Source organism: Moschus berezovskii, chromosome 8, assembly GCF_049115385.1.
Source record: "Moschus berezovskii isolate FMDL1 chromosome 8, NW_MosBer_1.0, whole genome shotgun sequence".
Lineage (NCBI taxonomy): Eukaryota > Metazoa > Chordata > Mammalia > Artiodactyla > Moschidae > Moschus > Moschus berezovskii.
In genome coordinates this window covers 250,940-271,533 of record NC_142467.1, presented here as the reverse complement: position 1 = coordinate 271,533, position 20,594 = coordinate 250,940, and the positions used below count along the sequence as shown (strand labels likewise).

Sequence of the window (20,594 nt, the reverse complement as noted above, 5' to 3'; positions counted from 1 at the left end):
TCTGACTTCATTGGGAAGTGCAGACCTAGGGCGAAGGCAAGAGGAACAGGATGAGTGACAGGGAGGAGGAGGGCAGGGAAGACAGGACGTGTCGCTGAGCAGGCTGCCCCGTGTACAGCGGCCTGTGCCGTCTCGGGCTTGTCCCCAAGAGCAGGAAATGCCTCTCAGGATCTTCCAGTGCAGGAGAGAAAAGGGAAAAGAGTTACCTGCTAGCTGTTGTTTCCTGCTGGCCAGAGGCCCAGCCAGAGGGTGTTAGCTGACCCACACTTTTGGGTTGCACATACGTGGTGCTGAGTGGTATCTGCTAGTGCCGTGGGAGAGCTCATGGTGGCTGGAGAGGCTGAAACACAGGAAAGAGGTAAGCTATCCAGGTTTCACGAGGGCTTTATTTTTTGGAATACAAGACATCCTCTTCAGTAGCCCCTTAAGGTAATGACCTGCCACAAGCTCTAGAAGACTTGAGGCAGGCGGGATAGTGAGGCAAGTAGCAATCTCCGTTGTTGCAGGTAATCCCAATACTGCAGTTTATGTGCACTGTAGATTTCTCTCAGCATCAGTTCTAGACTTTTTCTTACTCTTTGGACAACAGTTCAGCCGGTCTTGGTTGCCTGCCTGGTGAATAGTTTCATATTCCTTAGAGATCTAAACCTTTTTTTTGATGGCTTATATAGCTGTTGCAGTTACTCATTCACCTTTATCACAGATGCTCCATGAGATGCCAGCAAGTCACCCCTACTGTGTAGCAGAAACTCTAGCTCCTCTTGATGATTAAGGTTGATTACCCCGATGATGTAGTAACTCATTTGTCTGTTGAGCTTTAAGTATGAGGAACACTGCAGTATCTCTGAGGAGGTACTATCTTCCTAGGAGCCCAACCCTGGCAGTGTGTAAGCTTGTGGGAACAGGGAGTACAGATTCCACAATGGCCACTGGGAGTATTGATGAGAAAAGTCAATCCTACCTCTCTCCTTGAATTCCCAGACCTGTGCATTCCAAACCAGTACAATGCTATATATATGCCACTGGTTCAATATTTAAACCTTGGTCAGGCTTCCCTCGTGGCTCAGCTGGTAAAGAATCCGCCTGTAATGCGGGAGACCCCGGTTCAATCCCTGGGTTGGGAAGATCCCCTGGAGAAGGGAAAGACTACCCACTCCAGTATTCTGACCTGGAGAATTCCATGGACATGGGGTCGCAAAGAGTGGGACACGACTGAGTGATTTTCACTTTCACTTTGGAGAATAGACACTCCTCAACTTCATGGAATTTTCCCCAAGCTGGTACTTAAAATAATTTAATAACTGGTCATTTTGTTAAGTTTTTAAGCCACCTGCTTTTCATCTTTGAAATGAGACCAGTGATTTTCATGATCATGCCCCTATTTTCCACCAGCATGAACATTTTTGCACCTTCTTGCCATAAAATGATCCCCAGACAGACGCCAGAGCCTGAGGCCAAATCCTTATGAGCTGTCAATTAGAGGATTAAACCCTAGGCTTTAGGAGTGAGGGAAAAGAGGAGTCAACTAGAAAATGGAGGAGAGCTGATACGAAGGTGTTTTATTTTGCTGTCAAGCACTGAATGTGACGGGTTGCCCGATTCCATGTGATTATCCCCTGAGAAGCCTCATAAACGCTTCTCAGGACTCTTACCTCAGAGGCAGGGATGAGGGGCGGGCACAGAGGAAGGATTTGCCGCCTGGCTCTTGAGTTGGTCACAGAGACCATTAAGGAGCGTTATTGGCCCGAGCCTGTGGGTCACACACCCCCGAGTGCCAGGTGGGGCTGCGTGGTGTCAGGAGGGAAGCCCCACAGCAGGAGACGGGAGAGACACTGTGCAGACGTTAGGTAAGATGCGGAGAGTCCTCTGCTATTGATCTTAGGCCCTAAAATCACACTTCTCTCTGAGGTTTATATAAAAGGGAGTATCTAAAATTTGAGGAACCACACATACAGATTTGGATTCTGTCATGAGACTTGGGCTTATAGTCCAAATGTCATTTAAATTAGGAAAATGCCACATAACTCCTTATGTTTTTATGAAGAGTTCTAAGGAAAGAATCTCAGAATCCATATTTCTTTGGTTTATATATACATGAGATTGAAAGTTATAAGTGAATTACGCTCAGTTTTTTTCAAGAATCACTTATCTTTATACCAAATCATCTAATGTTAATATGTATTGGATTTAATGATTGAATATAGGAGCAGTGTTTATTATGTGGTCAAAAAATGAGAGTTTGCAAAATACTCTTAACAATGGTTATCTCCAGTGCCCAAGTTATTTTCTTCTTTATGTCTGTGTATTCTTTGTATATTAAATAATAAATATATTTGTGAACAGAAGAAATATAATGCATGTTTTAAAATGACATAATGGCAAAGGGCTAAGAAAGGGCTGATGTTTTCCTATGTAAAAATCAGTTTCTTTCTTGATATCTGTAGACACACAGTATCACTTTTCTTTAAAGTTAACCAAAGCAAGTAGAAATTCCTGCTCAATCATGTCTTTGCAGCATCTGTCTTTCCAGCATCATGTCTCCGTAAGCATCTGGTGCCTTATAGTATCTGAAGGCTCACTTAAGATTTTAATCAATCTGTATCTTCACACTTGTACATAATGTTTTTTTCAAGGTATTTTCATTATCTGCCTTTGAAGTGATACTTATTAGTTGTTTGAGATCTTGGGTTTCTCTTGAAAATATGCTATTTTATAAACATTACACAAAACATATCTTACAGTAACTTTCAGTTGCTTAAGAAAAGAAGATAAAAAGTCGCAATGGGTATATATTTCTAATGTCCTGCACCATAATCTGTGGTTGGCAGGGGAACAAAGGAAGTGCACATTTGCAGTGACTTTTATTTTCATCACACCATAAATGCATAACTGTGTCATGCTAACGCTGCGTGAGTACAGTCAGTCTTACAGTAATGCCAGAGACAGTGTCTTCTCATAATTCTCTCCATGATGTCACCCTCAAAGGTTATGGTATGTGTAAAATAGATTGCCTTTCAGTAAACTCCTGTATCTGTATCACATTTGAATTTATCTAAGTTCCTCTAAGATTTACATTTTCCAACTATACAGTATCAGCCACAGATTATTATAGAAATAAAACACTCCTGTATAAGACAGGTATATATGGTGTGTAAAATAAGGACATATGTAGCAAGAGCTTACCTTAGTAAACAGTTTTAGGTTGGATTAGTTGGCAGAGCAAGGACATGATTACTATGGAAGTCAGTATAACTGATGTTCAGAGAAATATACCCAGTGATTTCTCCCTGTTTAAAAAGCATAAGAGAGACACCATTGCCACTGATATTTAGTCTTTCCTGCCACAAGGTGTATGGAGAAGAAGTGTGTGCCACACACTGTTTGTACCCTTAGAGTCAGAGGACCAAGTTGCCAGTCCTTGATAACTGACACATACGTTCAGTTCCTTGTTGAATGGGCTTCCCTGGGAAAATATTCATTTCAAGGTTTTTAGATTTTTTAACTCAAGTTTATAAACTTGAGTTAAATTTAAATGTAAATTTAAATTTCTGAAGGAAAATAACTATGCTTATGGAAGATTAGGTTATACTTGGTATCCTTGTGTTCTTGTAACTTTTAAAAATGATTTGCTTTCTTAAAAATGGTGGGAAGTTTATTCACTAGTTTGTATTTATCTACTTGTTCGATAACCTGTTCATTCGCTAATGTATTCAAACAAATACACATAGAGAGCTCACAGTTATGAATGAAATGGAAATGGTGGTCTCTTAACATTCTTACAGTGGAAAGTTAAGGACTATATAAATGATTTGTGAGCTTTTAAAACCACAGACCTCGTAACCTTAAGCATGGTACTCATAATCCATAAATTTGGAGGGGAAAATCACCCCTAATTCTATCACAGTTACCTTTGCATAATACCTTCTAGTTATTTTATACATACATGTGTGCATAATTTTAGATAGCTGCATTAGGGCATGTATATTTTTTACATTCTTTTTTTATTTAACATTTATGTGATATACTTAATCAGAAGGAACAACGTAAAAGACTCAAGACTGCACCTTCTCTCTTTCATTTTTCACCCTGCGGTTTTCCAAGTCATGATTGAGATATATATCATTCAGGAACAAAAGCACGATGGTGATATCGAAAGAGTACTACTAGCACTATCTGAGCTACAGGAACAGAAAAATTGGTGCGCATTGTTCTGTATTATGTTGCAAATGGAGCCAGTTCCCAGTATAATGGAGAGAATCCAGTGAGGGCTTAGAAGAGCATCTGAAGCCCTGTGGCAGAATCCCTTGGTGCTTGAGTTCCATGTCCCCAACCTCCTTTTTTAAAAAGCAGGTTGCATTCTTCATAAGAAAATTATAAAAAGTTGAGCTATTATTATAACTAATTATGAAATTGCTGCAGATGCTGCTAAGTTCTCTTCAGTGTGTGAAGCTGTTATATTTTTCACTTTAAATTCAAGGTAATAAAAAGCTGAATGTCATGCAGCTCTGATGTCTGTTACAGGGAAATAACTCATCATATAAAGCTTTAGGAGGCAAATTTCAGTTTAGAAATTTATGACTTTAAAAGCCTATGCAGCTCTAAATTTTGAATTAAAAATATATTGCCAGCAGCTTGTTTTAGTAGGGCTTATTTACAGTTGTTCTGACTTTTAAACTTAACTCTTTATAATAATTCTCCAAAATTGGCTTTCCCCTTTTGTCCTTTTATTTAAGACTTTAAAGTAGTAAAAGAACCCAGCGGCAAGGGGAGGGGGTTCTTTTCAAATCTGACTTAAGTATCTTAAAAGCATGACAGTTTTTTGTGTCCCTTCATATTCAACAGATTTATCATTTATCATTTAGATGTACCACCAGGCTCTCTTCCCAATCTGAAATTAATTGTCTGTACTCTGTTACTCTAATATTGTAAGTGAAGCTTATTGAATTCTGGCTTGAGTTTAAGAACTCTAGACTTAAACTGTAACTAGGAGTTACAGCAGCGTATCCTTCAGCCTCCAGCGTGGTGCAGCATGGTGGTGCACACGCTGCAATCACCTCAGGCACGTATCTGTAAAAGCTCTGCCCATAGTAAGGCAGACATTTAGGGTTAGGGTTAGCCAAAAAGTTTGATCTTTCCATAACATCTTCTGGAAAACCTCAACGAACTCTTGGGCCAACCCAATACTTAGTAAAGCTATTGTGGAATTATGGCTCATGAAAAATATGGGAAAGAATATCTACTCTGTAATTCCAAAGTATATCTTGGAAATTACATGCTGGGAGAAACCTGCAATATTTTAAAATATTCAGCAGCTGGGCTTCTCCTCCTCTTCCCAGCCGTTGTCTGGGAAACAGAAAGAGCAGGAAATGAAAAGGGAACCAAGCCAGCTCACACCAGCGACTTTTCCCTGCTGGTCATACTGTTTAAAGGGTGGAAGCATACAGCCAAAATCAGGGTTTTAAATAAACTGTGAGTTCTTTTCTGCTACTGATTTTTACTTACTGTGTAGTTGACCACAGTAACTTCCTTCAAATAAGAGTCGTTTCTTGTATTATTTTTATTGTATCCATTGTGAAAAGAGTCCTGCTATCTGGTTAATTAACACATCCAGCACTTACATTTATCTTTGTGCCTGTGTGTATGACAACATTTAAGTTCTACTCTCTTAGCAAATTTCAATTAAATACAATGTTATTAACTATAGTGGGCTTCCCAGGTGGTGCTAGTGGTAAAGAACCCACTGCCAAAGCAGGAGCTTTAGGAGACATGGGTTCGATACCTGGGTTAGGAAGATCCTCAGGAGGAGGACATGGCAATCCACGCTAGTGTTCTTGCCTGGAGAAGCTCACAGACAGAGGAGCCTGGTGGACTGTAAAGAATTGGGCACTACTGAAGCAATTTAGTGTGCACACATTAACTGTGGTCACCATGTTTTGCCTGAGCTTCTCAGACCTTATTCATCTTATAACTGAGAGTTTGTACCCATTTACCAACCTCCCTATTTCCCCAGACCCCAGCCCTGGCAACCACTTTTTCACTCTCTGTTTCTGTGAGTTTGATGTTTTTTATGTTTTTTGATTCCACATATAAATGACGCCATGCACCATTTGTCTTCTCTGTCTGGCTTATCTTGACTTTTAATTGTTTCACTGATTAATAATATAATACTAAATGAAGGTTCATGGGTCGCGGAGAGTCGGACACGTCTGAGCGACTGAACTGAACTGAACTGAAATGAAGGTAGGTCCTCAAAGCTGTTTTTATTTGGCAAGATAACACATTTTCTTTTAGGAAATTCACTTGCTAAAAACACAAGCAAGTAACAACACCCATGTCTTCCTCTAGAAAATTAGCAGCTTTTTTGGCACCCTCTCAAACTCCCACCTCCACCCCTGGGGATATGGCAGATATCAATACATATTCATTGACCGTGCTAGAGAAAGAAGCATCTGGCAGCTCAACATAAGCCTCCTCTGAAAGAAGTCAAGCCTCGCCTTCAGGAAGCGCAAGGGGATATTTAAGTCTAGTGAAGACAGTTCTGTTAATATCACTCCCACGTTCTATCCCTCAGGAAAATAGGAAAGTTTCCATGGTGGCCTTTATATATACAGAAGTCCTAATCAGGAATTGCTGGTTCAGCAAATCTTTTAAAAGGGAAAGATAATTAATCTTTGCTGGCAGTTGCTTTTTTTCATTTATTTAAATTTGCATTTTCATTCTGTGATTGTTTTATCAAATGAGTATCTTCCAAGATAAGCTTACATCTTGTTTATAAGACTATATATTAGCATCTCCTTCATGTGTCACAGCCTTGTCATGGTGAAGGGGCTTATGTAACTCAGTGAGGCTATGAGCCATGCTGTGCAGGGCCACCCAGGATGGATGGGTCATAGGGAAGAGTTCTGACAAAATGTGGTCCACTGGAGGAGGAAGTGGCAACCCACTCCAGTATACTTGACTGGAGAACCCCTTGAGCAATATGAAAAGGCAGAAAGGTATGACACTGGAAGATGAGCCTCCTGGGTCAGAAGGTGTACAGTGTGCTACTGGGGAAGAATGGGGAAACAGCTCCAGAAAGAATGGGGAGACTGGGCCAAAGCAGAAAAGATGCTGAGTTGTGGATGTGTTTGTTAGTGAAAGTAAAGTCTGATGCTATAAAAACAAAATTGCATAAAAACCTGGAATGTTAGGTCCATTAATCAAGGTAAATTGGATTTAGTAAAGCAGGAGACGACTAGATTGAACATCGACATCTTAGGATTCAGTGAACTAAAATGGATGGGAATGGGCGAATTTAATTCAGATGACCATTACTACTGTGGGCAAGAAGCCCTAAGAAGAATTGGAGTAGCCCTCATAGTCCACAAAAGAGTCCAAAATGCAGTACTTGGGTGCAATTCCAAAAACAACAGAATAACTTTGATTTGTTTCCAAGGCAAACCATTCAGTATCACAGTAATCCAAGTCTGTGCCACACCACTAATGCCAAAGAAGCTGAAGTTGGCTAGTTCTATGAGGACGTATATGACCTTGTAGAACTAACACACAAACAAGGATGTTCTGTCTATCATACAGGCCTGGAATGCAGAAGTAGGTAGTCAAGAGATACCCAGAGTAACAGGCATGTTTGAGCTTGGAGTACAAACTGAAGCAAGGAAAAGGCTAACGAGTCTTTCCAAGAGAACACACTGGTCGTAACAAACACCCTCTTCCAGCAACCCAAGAGCTGACTCTACACATGGACACCACCAGATGGTCAAATTGATTCTATTCTTTGCTGTCAAAGATGGAAAAGCTCTATACAGTCCACAAAAACAAGACCAGGAGCTGGTGTGCCTCAGATCATGAGCTCCTTATTGCAAAATTCAGGTTTAAATTGAAGAAAATAGGGAAACCATTAGACCATTCAGGTATGACCTAAATCAAATCCCTTATGATTATACTGTGGAGGTGATGAATAGATTCAGGGGATTAGATCTAGTAGACAGATAGTCTGAAGAACTATGGACAGGGATTCATAACATTATACAGGGGCAGTGATCAAAACCATCCTAAAGAAAAAGAAATGCAGGAGGGCAAAGTGGTTGTCTGAGGAGGCTTTACGAATAGCTGTGGAAAGAAAAGAAGGAAAAGGCAAGGGAGAGAGGGAAGATGATATGCCCAACTGAATGCAGAGTTCCAGAGAATACCAAGGAGAGGTAAGAAGGCCTTCTTAAATGAACAATGCAAAGAAATATAGGAAAAAATAGAATGGGAAAGACTAGAGATCTCTTCAAGAAAATTGGGAGATATCAAGGGGATATTTCATGCAGAGATGGACACAGTAAAGGACAGAAATGGTAAGGACTTAACAGAAGCATACTAAGAAGAGGTGGCAAGGATACACAAAAGAACTATACAAAAAAGATCTTAATGACCCAGATAACCATGATGGTGTGGTCACTCACCTAGAACCAGACAGGCTAGTGGAGGTAATGAGTTTCCATTGAGCTATTTAAAATCCTAAAAGATGATGCTGTTAAAATGCTATATTCAATAAGTCAACAAATTTGGAAAACTCAGCAGTGGCCACAAGACTGGAAAAGGTCAGTTTTCATTCCAGCTCCAAAGAAGGACGATGCCAGAGAATGTTCAAACTACTATACAGTTGCACTCATTTCACACACTAGCAATGTTGTGCTCTATCGTTCAAGCTAGGTTTCAGCAGTACGTGAACCAAGAGCTTGCAGATGTACAAGCTGGGTTTAGAAAAGGCAGAGGAACCAGAGATCAAATTGCCAACATTTGTTGGATCATGGAAAAAGCAAGGGAGTCCCTGAAAAACATTTACTTCTGCTTCATTGACTATGCTAAAGCCTTTGACTGTTTTGAATCACAACAGACTGTGAAAAATTCTCTTATCTGTCTCCTGAGAAACTTGTATGCAGGACAAGAAGCAACAGTTAGAACTAGACATGGAACAGCGGACCAGTTAAAAATTGGGAAAGGAGTAGGACAAAACTGGATATTGTCACCCTGCTTATTTAACTTATATGCAGAGTACATCATGAGCAACACTGGGCTGGATGAAGCACAAGCTGGAATCAAGATTGCTGGGAGAAATATCAGCAACCTTAGGTATGCAGCGGAGAAGGCAATGGCAAGCCACTCCAGTACTCTTGCCTAGAAAATCCCATGGATGGAGGAGCCTGGTAGGCTGCAGTCCGTGGGGTCGCTAGGGGTCGGACACGACTGAGCGACTTTACTTTCACTTTTCACTTTCACACATTGGAGAAGGAAATGGCAACCCACTCCAGTGTTCTTGCCTGGAGAATCCCAGGGACGGGGGAGCCTGATGGGCTTCCGTCTATGGGGTCCCACAGAGTCAGACACGACTGAAGTGACTCAGCAGCAGCAGCAGCAGCAGGTATGCAGATGATACTATTCTAACGGTAGAAAGTGAAAAGTAACTAAAGAGCCTCTTGATGACAGTGAAAGAAGAGAGTGAAAAAGCTGGCTTAAAACAACATTCAGAAAACTAAGATAATGGCATCTGGTCCCATCACTTCAGGACAAATAAATGGGGGAAGAAGTGGAAGCAGTGATGAATTTTATTTTCTTGGGCTCCAAAATCACTGCAGATGGTGACTGCAGCCATGAAATTAAAAGACAGACACTTGCTCCTTGGAAGGAAAGCTGTGACAAATCTAGATATCATGTTAAAAAGCAGACATCACTTTGCTGACAAAGGTGCATATAGTCAAAGCTATGGTTTTTCCAGTAGTCATGTCCAGATGTGAGAGTTGGACCATAAAGACGCATGAGCACCCAAGAACTGATGTCTTCAAATTGTGGTGCTGGAGAAAACTCTTGAGGGTCCCTTGGCCTGCAAAGAGGTCAAACCAATCAATCATAGAGGATGTCAACCCTCAATATTCATTTGAGGGACTGATGTTAAAGCTGAAGGTGGAATACTTTGTCCACCTGATAGAAGAGCCAACTCACTGGAGAAGACCCTGATGCTGGGAAAGATTGAGGGCAGGTGGAGAAGGGGGCAACAGAGGATGAGGTGGTTGGATGGCATCATCAACAATAGACATGAGTTTGGGTAAACTCCAGGAGATAGTGAAGGACAGGGAGGCCTGGTGTGCTGTGGTTCATGGGGTCGCAAAGAGCCGGACACGACTGAGTGACTGAAAAAAGACAATAAATTAGCATGTATAGACAAATAGCCTATGGCTTGAAAGAAATTGATCTGGGATGAAAATATATCAGTGGTCAAGTAAGTAGAATTTTGAACAAAACAGAACAACGCTCAAAATTTTGGCTTTGTTCTGTGGCTTCTACAGCCTTTGGAAGATGCTGGTGTGTGTCGGCCAGTCTCTGCAGGGCCAAGCATTTCTGACTTGGTCCCAGCAGTTCCAGTCCCATGCCTGGTACTGAGAAGATGTCAGTCATCAGTCCTGGAACAGTATGATTACAGACACATGTATGGCATAAATCAAGAAATTGGTTATTGGAGGCAGCATTGGTATTGATGAGAGCCTTTATTACATTCTAAAAGGAAAACTCTTCCTGTTCATAATTACTTAGAATTGGCAAAAATATACATTCAGTAGCTTTGTGTGGTGGAGTTTCAATTTTTCTCTCAAGCTTCTTTAAGGAACAAAAGACTCAGACACTTTTTGACTAAACTGCACAGCAGAATTTCATTTTCTTAAAAGATTTCCTAAATTAGAATCCTATTGTAAAAATGAGTTCTTTCTAGAAAAACTTTAGAATTTAACTTCCAACGGTAAAACATCCTCTTCTTTTTTCATATTCAAGCCTTTATGGATACCGTGCAATTAATTTTCAAACGGTTGTGAAGGCAGTTTAATAACTCACTCATATTTTCTAAACTCGTCCCGTAGTGTCTCCAGATTAATGAAGTACAGTGCTCTCCGTAGCACCTGAGGAGGGAATACTGCTTCATATTATTCAGAGCTGCTCTGTAATGAGGACATTTTACCATCATGAAATAAGGTCTGTTTCAATATCTTTTATTTTAAAAATTCTTTATTGACCATTTAAAAATTTTATGGGTACATTCTAAATAAAGATAATAGAACCTATTGCTCAGTCATGTCCGACTCTGCGACCCCATGGCCTATAGCCTACCAGGCTCCTCCATCCATGGGATTTTCCAGGCAAACACGCTGGAGTGGGTTGCCATTTCCTTCTCCAGGGGATCTTCCCAACCCAGGAATCAAACCTGGGTCTCCCGCATTGTAGGCAGATGCTTTACCATCTGAGCCACCAGGGAAGCCCTATGATATCTTACTGCCTTCCAATATGTAGGATATCTGTCATATTTGCATTACCAAAACAAAACATTTTCCCTTTAAACTTTCAGATAGCTGTCTATCTGTAATGAAAAAAAAAAATTTATGTTCCTCAAAATTTCTTTGTAAAACAGGATGTATCTTATACATACCTGTGAGTCTTATAGAACAATAATGATGTTGGATATGTTTCCCTGTGTTACAGTTGCCTTACTTGCCCAGTGGAGATGATTCAGGTCACTATCAAGTTAACTAGGCTATTACTAACATGAAGGAGATCAGTTATGGACACATTTGTAGAGATAAATAAAGCATTATGCAAAATGCCCTTATGCTAATAATAGCTACCAGGGATTAAGTTAGATCCCTTTGGGTGAAGAATACAGAACTTCCTCTACTGTAGCTAGGTGATAAGATCTAAAGATAATAAATATAATAAAAATATATATAATAAAATATAATAAAGATAATAAGCATACATTCTCAAATTGAATCCTATGTAAAATCAAGAATAGTATAAGGAAATAGTTTGCAGTAAGATCAGTGTACTTTTTATTGAAATTAATTAATGTATAATACACTTAACTGAGATTGCTTTGATATCTTTTGCAGGGTTGTAAGTGTAGCTAGGGAACTCAGCTATGATCATACTCTGTCCAGTGAGGGAATTTCATTATCTTTCTTCTCTCATCTGTCGTCTTATACTCAGGTCTGGGTTTTGCAGGTGGGACACTGTCCATGAGAGCAGAGAGGCGTGAGGGACAGCAGACAGGAGGCCTGAAGTCCAGGAATGGAAGCAGAGTTGGCCTAAGGTACCTGGATTAGCATGAACAGGTTAAAAAAAATGCACGTTATGATCTCGGTTAAACAAACAAACAAGGATTTAGTTAAGAAAATGCTTCCAAGAGAGAACTCTAAAACAAGGCCATGATGAGAATTAGACAATAAAGCTCAAAGTGGGTAGGTAGAAAGTTCTGGAGCAAAGTGGAATCAATGAGAAGACAGGACTGCAGAATGAAGTTCAAAACTCAGTTTGAAAGGCAAGATTGTGCTCAAGCCCCGCTTTGACCCTGTGCCATTTCCTTAAGCTTTGCAAGCGTGGTGGCTGAAGGGAGGAACAACTTAAAAATATTTGGCACTTCCTCTGCTTTTTAAACCTCCATTTAATTCCCATCGCTCTACAAATGTTTTTTCTCTCTGTAGCACTCCCAGAAAATCACTGTCAATAAGATCAGTACTGACTTTCTAAGTAGCTGGTCCAAGGAACAAATTTTAGTCCTGGCATTTAATATTATTGATCTTTCCTCCTCCTAAGTGACCAAATGTGTGTGTGTGTTTGTACTGTAGTTTAGAAAGAGGAGAGAAAAGTTATACTGTTGATTGTGTAGAGATTTGTGGCCAAATTTTTTTCATCACCCCAACTAATCGTTTAGGCCCATGGTAGAAACAGTTCCACGTTCTGCTGCTGTGATTCGTTTTGTCTATCTCCTGTATTTCCATCTACCAGCAATGTTTTAGCATAGGACAAAGGAGGCTCTAGGTTTGAGTTGAAGAAAAGTACTGTTAACACTGGTGGCTCAAACAGTAAACAATCTGCCTGAAACGCAGGAGTCTCAGGTTCCATCCCTGTGTCAGGAAGTTCCCCTGGAGAAGGGAATGGCACCCCACTCCAGTATTCTTGCCTGGAGAATCCCATGGACAGAGGAGCCTGGAGGGCTACAGTCCATGGGGTTGCAGAGTCGGACACAACTGAGTGACTTTCACTCACTTGCTCACTTGCCATCTTAAAGAGAAGTTTGAAATGTGGCTCTATCCTGCCACAGAGAAGGAGATGGCAGCTCACAAGTGCTCTTGTCTGCAAAACTCCATGGGCGGAGGAGTCTGGAGGGCTACAGCCCATGGGGTCGCACAGAGTCAGACCCAACTGAGCGACGAACACTTTGCTTTATGGAAAATAGCATTTAATTAGAAAATAGGAGATTTTTTACTGTTTTTGTTTACTGTACAAATTAAGCATTGAAATAAATATGCAAGTGACTTTTTCCTTTATTTAACGTGAAATCACTGAGTGCCTAATGAATGCAAGCAGCCATATTAGGCGGTAAGAGGTTTGTACCGGGGACTGGGAGAATGGAGAGGAAGGAAATGCTTTGGGAGAAACACAGGAGTTTGCGTGTTCATGGGAGGCTGTAGGAGGAGGTGGAAATTTGAGAGGTGACTATGAGGATGCATGAAACTTAAAAAGGTGAAAGGAAATGAGAAGGTGTTCTGAGCAACAGCATAATTCCAGACATGAACTGGACAATGAACCTGTCTTCTAAGCGTGAGTGTCTGATTGTGCAGTTCCCTGAAAAGAATACAAGGAGTTGGTTGTAAGGGCAACATGCCGAGCGACAGTAGTGAGTCTGTGTCCCCCTCCCGTTCCGGCCGGTGCTGTCTTGTCCAGGAACTTCCCGCCAGGTGTGTAGCACTGAAGTGTGTCTGGTCTGACCTGAGATGTGCTTTAAGTGTAAAACACACGCTAGACTTTTAAGACCTAGCATAAGAACAAAAAAGAATGTAAGGTATCTCAGTAATTTTATATTGGTTACATGTTGAAATTAATTTTGGATAAATACAATTTATATTGGATATAAACTTGGATACATTGATTATACTGAAAATATTATTAAAATTAATTGTAACCTGTTCCAAAAAAATGTGGCTGCTGGGAATTTTAAATTACATATGTATTCAGCACTCAGAGCTAGCAGTTTGCTTCTGTTGGTCAGTGTTGTTCTAAATGCTATAAAACAGGAGAATGTGGAAATAAATTACTTCTGCAATATGATTACTCCCATGTACAGTTCAGTTCAGTCACTCAGTCCTGTCCAATTCTTTGTGACACCATGAATCACAGCACGCCAGGCCTCCCTGTCCATCACCAACTTCCGGAGTTCACCCAAACTCATGTTCATCGAGTCGGCGATGCCATCCAGCCATCTCATTCTCTGTTGTCCCCTTCTCCTCCCGCCCCCAATCCCTCCCGGCATTAGAGACTTTTCCAGTGAGTCAACTCTTTGCATGAGGTGGCCAAAGTATTGGAGTTTCAGCTTTAGCATCAGTCCTTCCAATGAACACCCAGGACTGATCTCCTTTAGAATGGACTGGTTGGATCTTCTTGCAGTCCAAGGGACTCTCAAGAGTCTTCTCCAACACCATAGTTCAAAAGCATCAATTCTTTGGCGATCAGCTTTCTTTACAGTCCAACTTTCACATCCATACGTGACCACTGGAAAACCCATAGCCTTGACTAGATGGACCTTGGTTGGCAAAGTAATGTCTCCGCTTTTTAATATGCTATCTAGATTGGTCATAACTTTCCTTCCAAGGAGTAAGCGTCTTTTAATTTCATGGCTGCAATCAGCATCTGCAGTGATTTTGGAGCCCCAAAAAATAAAGTCTGACACTGTTTCCACTGTTTTTCCATCTATTTCCCATGAAGTGATGGGACCACATGCCATGATCTTAGTTTTCTGAATGTTGAGCTTCAAGCCAACTTCTTCACTCTCCTCTTTCACTTTCATCAAGAGGCTTTTGAGTTCCTCTTCACTTTCTGCCATAAGGGTGGTGTCATCTGCATATCTGAGGTTATTGATATTTCTCCCAGCAATCTTGATTCCAGCTTGTGCTTCTTCCAGCCCAGCGTTCCTCATGATGTACTCTGCATATAAGTTAAATAAGCAGGGTGACAATATACAACCTTGACGTACTCCTTTTTCTATTTGGAACCAGTCCATTGTTCCATGTCCAGTTCTAACTGTTGCTTCGTGACCTGCATAGAGGTTTCTCAAGAGGCAGGTCAGGTGGTCTGGTATTCCCATCTCTTTCAGAATTTTCCACAGTTTGTTGTGATCCACATGGTCAAAGGCTTTGGCATAGTCAATGAAGCAGAAATAGATGTTTTTCTGGAATTCTCTTACTTTTTCCATGATCCAGCGGATGTTGGCAATTTGATCTCTGGTGCCTCTGCCTTTTCTAAAACCAGCTTGAACATCTGGAATTTCCCGGTTCACGTATTGCTGAAGCCTGGCTTGGAGAATTTTGAGCATGACTTTACTAGCGTGTGAGATGAGTGCAATTGTGCGGTAGTTTGAGCATTCTTTGGCCTTGCCTTTCTTTGGGATTGGAATGAAGACTGACCTTTTCCAGTCCCTTGGCCACTGCTGAGTTTTCCAAATTTGCTGGCATATTGGGTGTAGCACTTTCACAGCATCATCTTTCAGGATTTGAAATAGCTCAACTGGAATTCCATCACCTCCACTAGCTTTGTTCATAGTGATGCTTTCTAAGGCCCACTTGACTTCACATTCCAGGATGTCTGGCTCTAGGTGTGTGATCACACCATCGTGATTATCTGGGTTGTGAAGATCATTTTTGTACAGTTCTTCTGTGTATTCTTGCCACCTCTTAATATCTTCTGCTTCTGTTAGGTCCATAGAATTTCTGTCCTTTATCGAGCCCATCTTTGCATGAAATGTTCCCTTGGAAACTCTAATTTTCTTGAAGGGATCTCTTGTTTTTCCTATTCTGTTGTTTTCCTCTATTTCTTTGCATTGATCACTGAGGAAGACTTTCTTATCTCTCCTTGCTATTCTTTGGAACTCTGCATTCAGATGTTTACGTCTTTCCTTTCCTCCGTTGCTTTTGGCTTCTCTTCTTTTCACAGCTATTTGTAAGGTCTCCTTAGACAGCCATTTTGCTTTTTTGCATTTCTTTTCCATGGGGATGATCTTGATCCCTGTCTCCTGTACAATGTCACGAACCTCCTTACTTCATCAGGCACTCTATCTATCAAATCTAGTCCCTTAAATCTATTTCTCACTTCCACTGTATAATCATAAGGGATTTGATATAGGTCATACCTGAATGGTCTAGTGGTTTTCCCTACTTTCTTCAATTTAAGTCTGAATTTGGTGTTAATGTTTTTAAAAGCTTTTTTGACTCCTACTCACATGTCTTATATGTGATAGTGAACAGGATTTTCTTTTTGGTTGCCTAGTTGATTTGTATAGTCTTATGAAGTTGGATTGGGGGGGTGGGAGGAGACGGGGATGACAGAGAATGAGATGGCTGGATGGCATCACTGACTCAATGGACATGAGTTTGAGTGAACTCCGGCAGTTGGTGATGGGCAGGGAGGCCTGGCGTGCTGTGATTCATGGGCTCGCAAAGAGTCGGACACGACTGAGTGACTGAACTGAACTGATGAAGTTGGATTTACATCTTGAGGGCTCCGCCCATGGAGCAAGCCTACAGACTGTCCCCAACTGCACCTAGGAGACAGCTAGGGTTGGGCTCATACTTAGGCCCTTTTTGCACCTTCTTGTTTTCATCTCTCTCTTCACCTAAAGGTTAAAGAAAGTGAAGAAAGAGATTGAGCAATGAGACCAAGTTTGAGACGGTGAAGTTAACTGAAATCACAGAAACGTTTGTGCTAGTGTCTGCTAAATTGTCTGCGAATGTCTCCATCGTGGGATTGTTTCGCTCATAAAATTTGCAAAACTAGGTAGAGTTGCTGCGATTAATACAGGTGAAAAATACAGGAGCGAGAGAGCTCATGGGGACTGGTTGCAAAAAAAGATGCTTACATTCTTCCTTCTTGATAATCTGAAACGTTGCCTTGTCTGGGAGCATGGCTCTTCACTTTGCCTAGTTGTTTGAATTATTTTGAGATTCTATAATTTACTTTTTGAAGAAGGCATCTAGTGATATGTATTGTTTTAGTAAAAATGAAATCATTGATGAGAAGTGTAGATAATCCTTGCAATGCAATAATAGTCTTTTTGTCCAGGCATTCTTCACAAAGGAAAGGATTACATAAAATGTCTTATTTTCTCCTTTTGTTGAAATATTTAATTTACTGTCTGCTTCTTAGCCATTGATACTCTAGTGGTAGATATCATAGACCAATTGCTGAAGAAAAGCATGTAATTGACTTTTTAACTGAATCAGTGAGTTGGATTTTTTTTTTCAGTATTTTATGGAAAACTGCCAAACTTGAATGCATCACTTTAAGGAGTTGACTCATTTAAACTTTTGCAACCTCTTTTAAATAACCTTGAGACAGATGTTACGAAAAAATATGGGATTGTAAATGTTGGAATCAAGGGAAAATTAGGTTACTTTTACGTGACCATTTAACGTGTCATAAGAACTCTTCCGTCAAAAATTTGAACTGCATTTCACATTAGATTTAGTTGAATGTGTTTGCATCAAAATTACCAGTTATATCTGTGATTAGAATGACCTCAATTATTGTTTTTAAGTGTAACCTATTTATTTAAAGAATATGTTACCTTAAAAGCCTAGGATTTTGAACTCCAAATATGGTAGAATTATAAGAAAGGAGGTAAAAATAAGGATTGCAGAATAACATTTTATGAAATAACCAATGTTCCCTTTTAAAAAATTATTTTCCTGTGATTATTATTATTTATTTATTTATGGATATTTATCTAGATGTCACAGAGTTTGCAGGTAAAATTTAAAATAATTTTGGGCGTCACTTTTGGAAAATCAGTTCCAAATGACAGCAGAGCATCTCTGGCATTAAAATTTAGTGCAGTGGAAAAACATGATGTGATCTAGACATGTTCAGTTTGGTTGACTCGGGTTTTAGAAAAAGTCAATTATGTACAATATTCTTGAAATCATTTATGCAGTGGGAAAAAAGAACTAATTATCTGGGCTTTAGCATTAGGTATTGAACTCATTAAAAATGCCTTCTATAATCTCAAAATGAAACCTAGTTAATCATTTCAAAGGAAAAATAAAATTAAGCATCCAGTCATTTGAAAGTAATATTTGTTTATATTGTAGATAAAAATATAATAATTGAAATGTAGTTAACTTTCCACTTGGCACATTTGGTTTATCTGTGTTGTGGTTGTATTTGTTTAATTTCATTGACTGACTGACTTCTTTGTATAGCAAAGGTTGTTTTAGTCACTGAGTCGTGTCCAACTCTTTGCAACCCCATGGACCATAGTTCCTTTGTCCATGGAATTCTCCAGGCAAGAAGACTGAAGTGGGTAGCCATTCTCTCATCCAGGGGATCTTCCCAACGCTGGGGTTGAACCCAGGTCTGGGTTATCTGACAGCAGTGGTGAGCATGATTCTCTCAGGCACGTGACAGACCTCACATGTACCTCTCCTAAGAATGCCATTGAAATGCAGTTGAATTTAAAGAGTGAAATTTATGTGCAGAGAAACTGTTATTAAAGAATCTGATGGTCATCAGTCTTTCTATAATCAGAGTGCTGTCTAAGTGAATGTGAAAACTTTAAGCCTCCCCTCTTGAGCTTCCCCCAAGCCCCTCTGAGGAGAGGCGGCATCAGTTTGGCCGGCATTAAGTTGTAACCAGGTCCAAGGCAAAAAGAAAAAATAATTATTCCAGTTCCTGTTCCTCATAGTTTCTACAACCGGCTTCTGTCAGGGGCTGTCTGCTGCCATGCGGCAGCCACCACCTGCGTAGTTGCTGCTCTGGAGACTTGCAGAGAGAGAGTGCTGGTGTGAGCATGGTGCATAGCTTGCTGTTTACCTCTGTGATTTCTGTTTGAAGATTAATTGAGCTTTGAATGGAAAGACTCCAAACAGGTGATATGTTAACCCATTTTTTCCTTTGAAAGGAAAAAGGGTGCAGGGGATAGTATAAAGGCTACATAATGGATGGGAGACCAGCTGGACAGTCTGTGACTCCCACTGAACGTGTAGGGAAATATTCAGGTTTTGTAGAGCCAGCACCACACCTGTGTTCACATGGCAGCGCTCTCACTCAGAAGTTTAAGGATTCCCTGCTTTCTTAGAGAAGTTTCTCAAAGCCTGGTAATTATAAATACTATGTAAAAACAGCTGTGTTTGCTGTTTTCTGGTTTCATTCCAATAGGGAATCAATGTGGGTGATTTGTCAGTCTTCCCAATCTTTAGTAGCAGTGAAGTGGGTTTGTGGTGCTGTTGCTGTTCTTTTGGGTTTTTAAAATTTATTTCTTTGGTATTTTTTCACTGCCAGTTCTCTTGGTATATTTAGAAAGTCAGATTAAAAAGTTATACTGTTGTTTAGAAAACTCAGAGAACTAAAAATGTGGGATGGTTTTCTGTTCTCGAAGTGTTAGTTCTTTTTAAACCAAAGCAAATTGTTTGGTTTTCTAATTACAAGTTTTGGTACAAAGAACTTACTAATTCCTGGAAATACTTCCATTTCATTGCAAGCTGATGCACCCTACAACATTACAGGAAAGTTTCTCATGCGGCTGAGTGCCTGGACCTAAGACTATAAAGTGGAGGACCCCGGTAGACCCTCAGAGAATGCGGGTTTGAGAGTTTGCCAAGTAAACCAAGTGTCACAGTGACTGTAATGCTAGAGAGAACTGGATCAAGCTCCAGATTTGCCTCTTGTTGATTGAATGAACTCGAGCAGGAAAGGAACCACTCTGCACCTCAGTCTTGTCATCTGTGAAACGGGCGTAAAATCATGCCCGTGTGTCCTGAGAAATAGAGGAGAGAGTGCAAGCGCAGATCATGGCACAACGCCTGACCTATTAACTGCTTATTAAATGTTTGTTTTTCTGTTTTAAAATTTAATTAGAACATTGTTTCGCAGTGTGGTGTTGCTTTCTGCCACACAACAGCTGCAATCAGCCCTGATCATGCCCCCGGCCGCCGCCCCCCAACCCACCCCGAGCCCTGTCCGTCCCTCCGGCCCAGCCCGGCTCCGGGTGTGGACAGCAGGGTCTCCCCAGCAAGTCACTGAGTGCTGTGTTTCTGAGACACCTAGGTCTGTTCCCACTTGCATGACCGCATCAGGATCAGTCTGAGTATCTAGAGGTCTCCGTGGCTTCTTTTCAGGTATTCTGGAGTTTCTGGTGGTAGTCAGACATTTCAGGACCCAAAGGGATGCTGCTTCAACCACAGATTATAGAATTCTTCAGGCTATGCCTTGTAAATACTGTATTAATAAAGCAGTCAAGAGACTAACAACAATGTCTTTGAGTTTAAAACACAGTGGAGGAATGAGCTGAGGGCCAGTAACCCATTGGTTCAGGTGATTTGTTGGTGGAGGGCCTTTGCAGTTCATATTGATGCCTTCAGTGGGGGCCTTTGCAACATCAGCTGTGGTATGTTTTCTGAGACTTCAGTTGGCAATGGGACCCCGTATCCCATCATTGGGAAATATGATTAAAACTAACTTCTTTTCAAACTTAAAACAACTTTAACACAAACTGTGCATGAAGTATTTTTTAGTACATCGAA

The 20,594-nt window shown here is 40.6% G+C and overlaps 1 protein-coding gene and 1 long non-coding RNA gene across 3 annotated transcripts in view; both read left to right on the top strand.

The window, feature by feature from the left end:
- Window positions 1–20,594, top strand: part of CAMK4 (calcium/calmodulin dependent protein kinase IV) — a 279,175-nt gene that overhangs the window by 78,463 nt on the left and 180,118 nt on the right. The window lies entirely within an intron of this gene.
- Window positions 8,465–12,091, top strand: LOC148777007 (uncharacterized). Its single transcript, XR_016038137.1, has 3 exons — window positions 8,465–9,406; window positions 10,893–11,004; window positions 12,028–12,091. It is a non-coding gene; the product is annotated as an uncharacterized LOC148777007 (long non-coding RNA).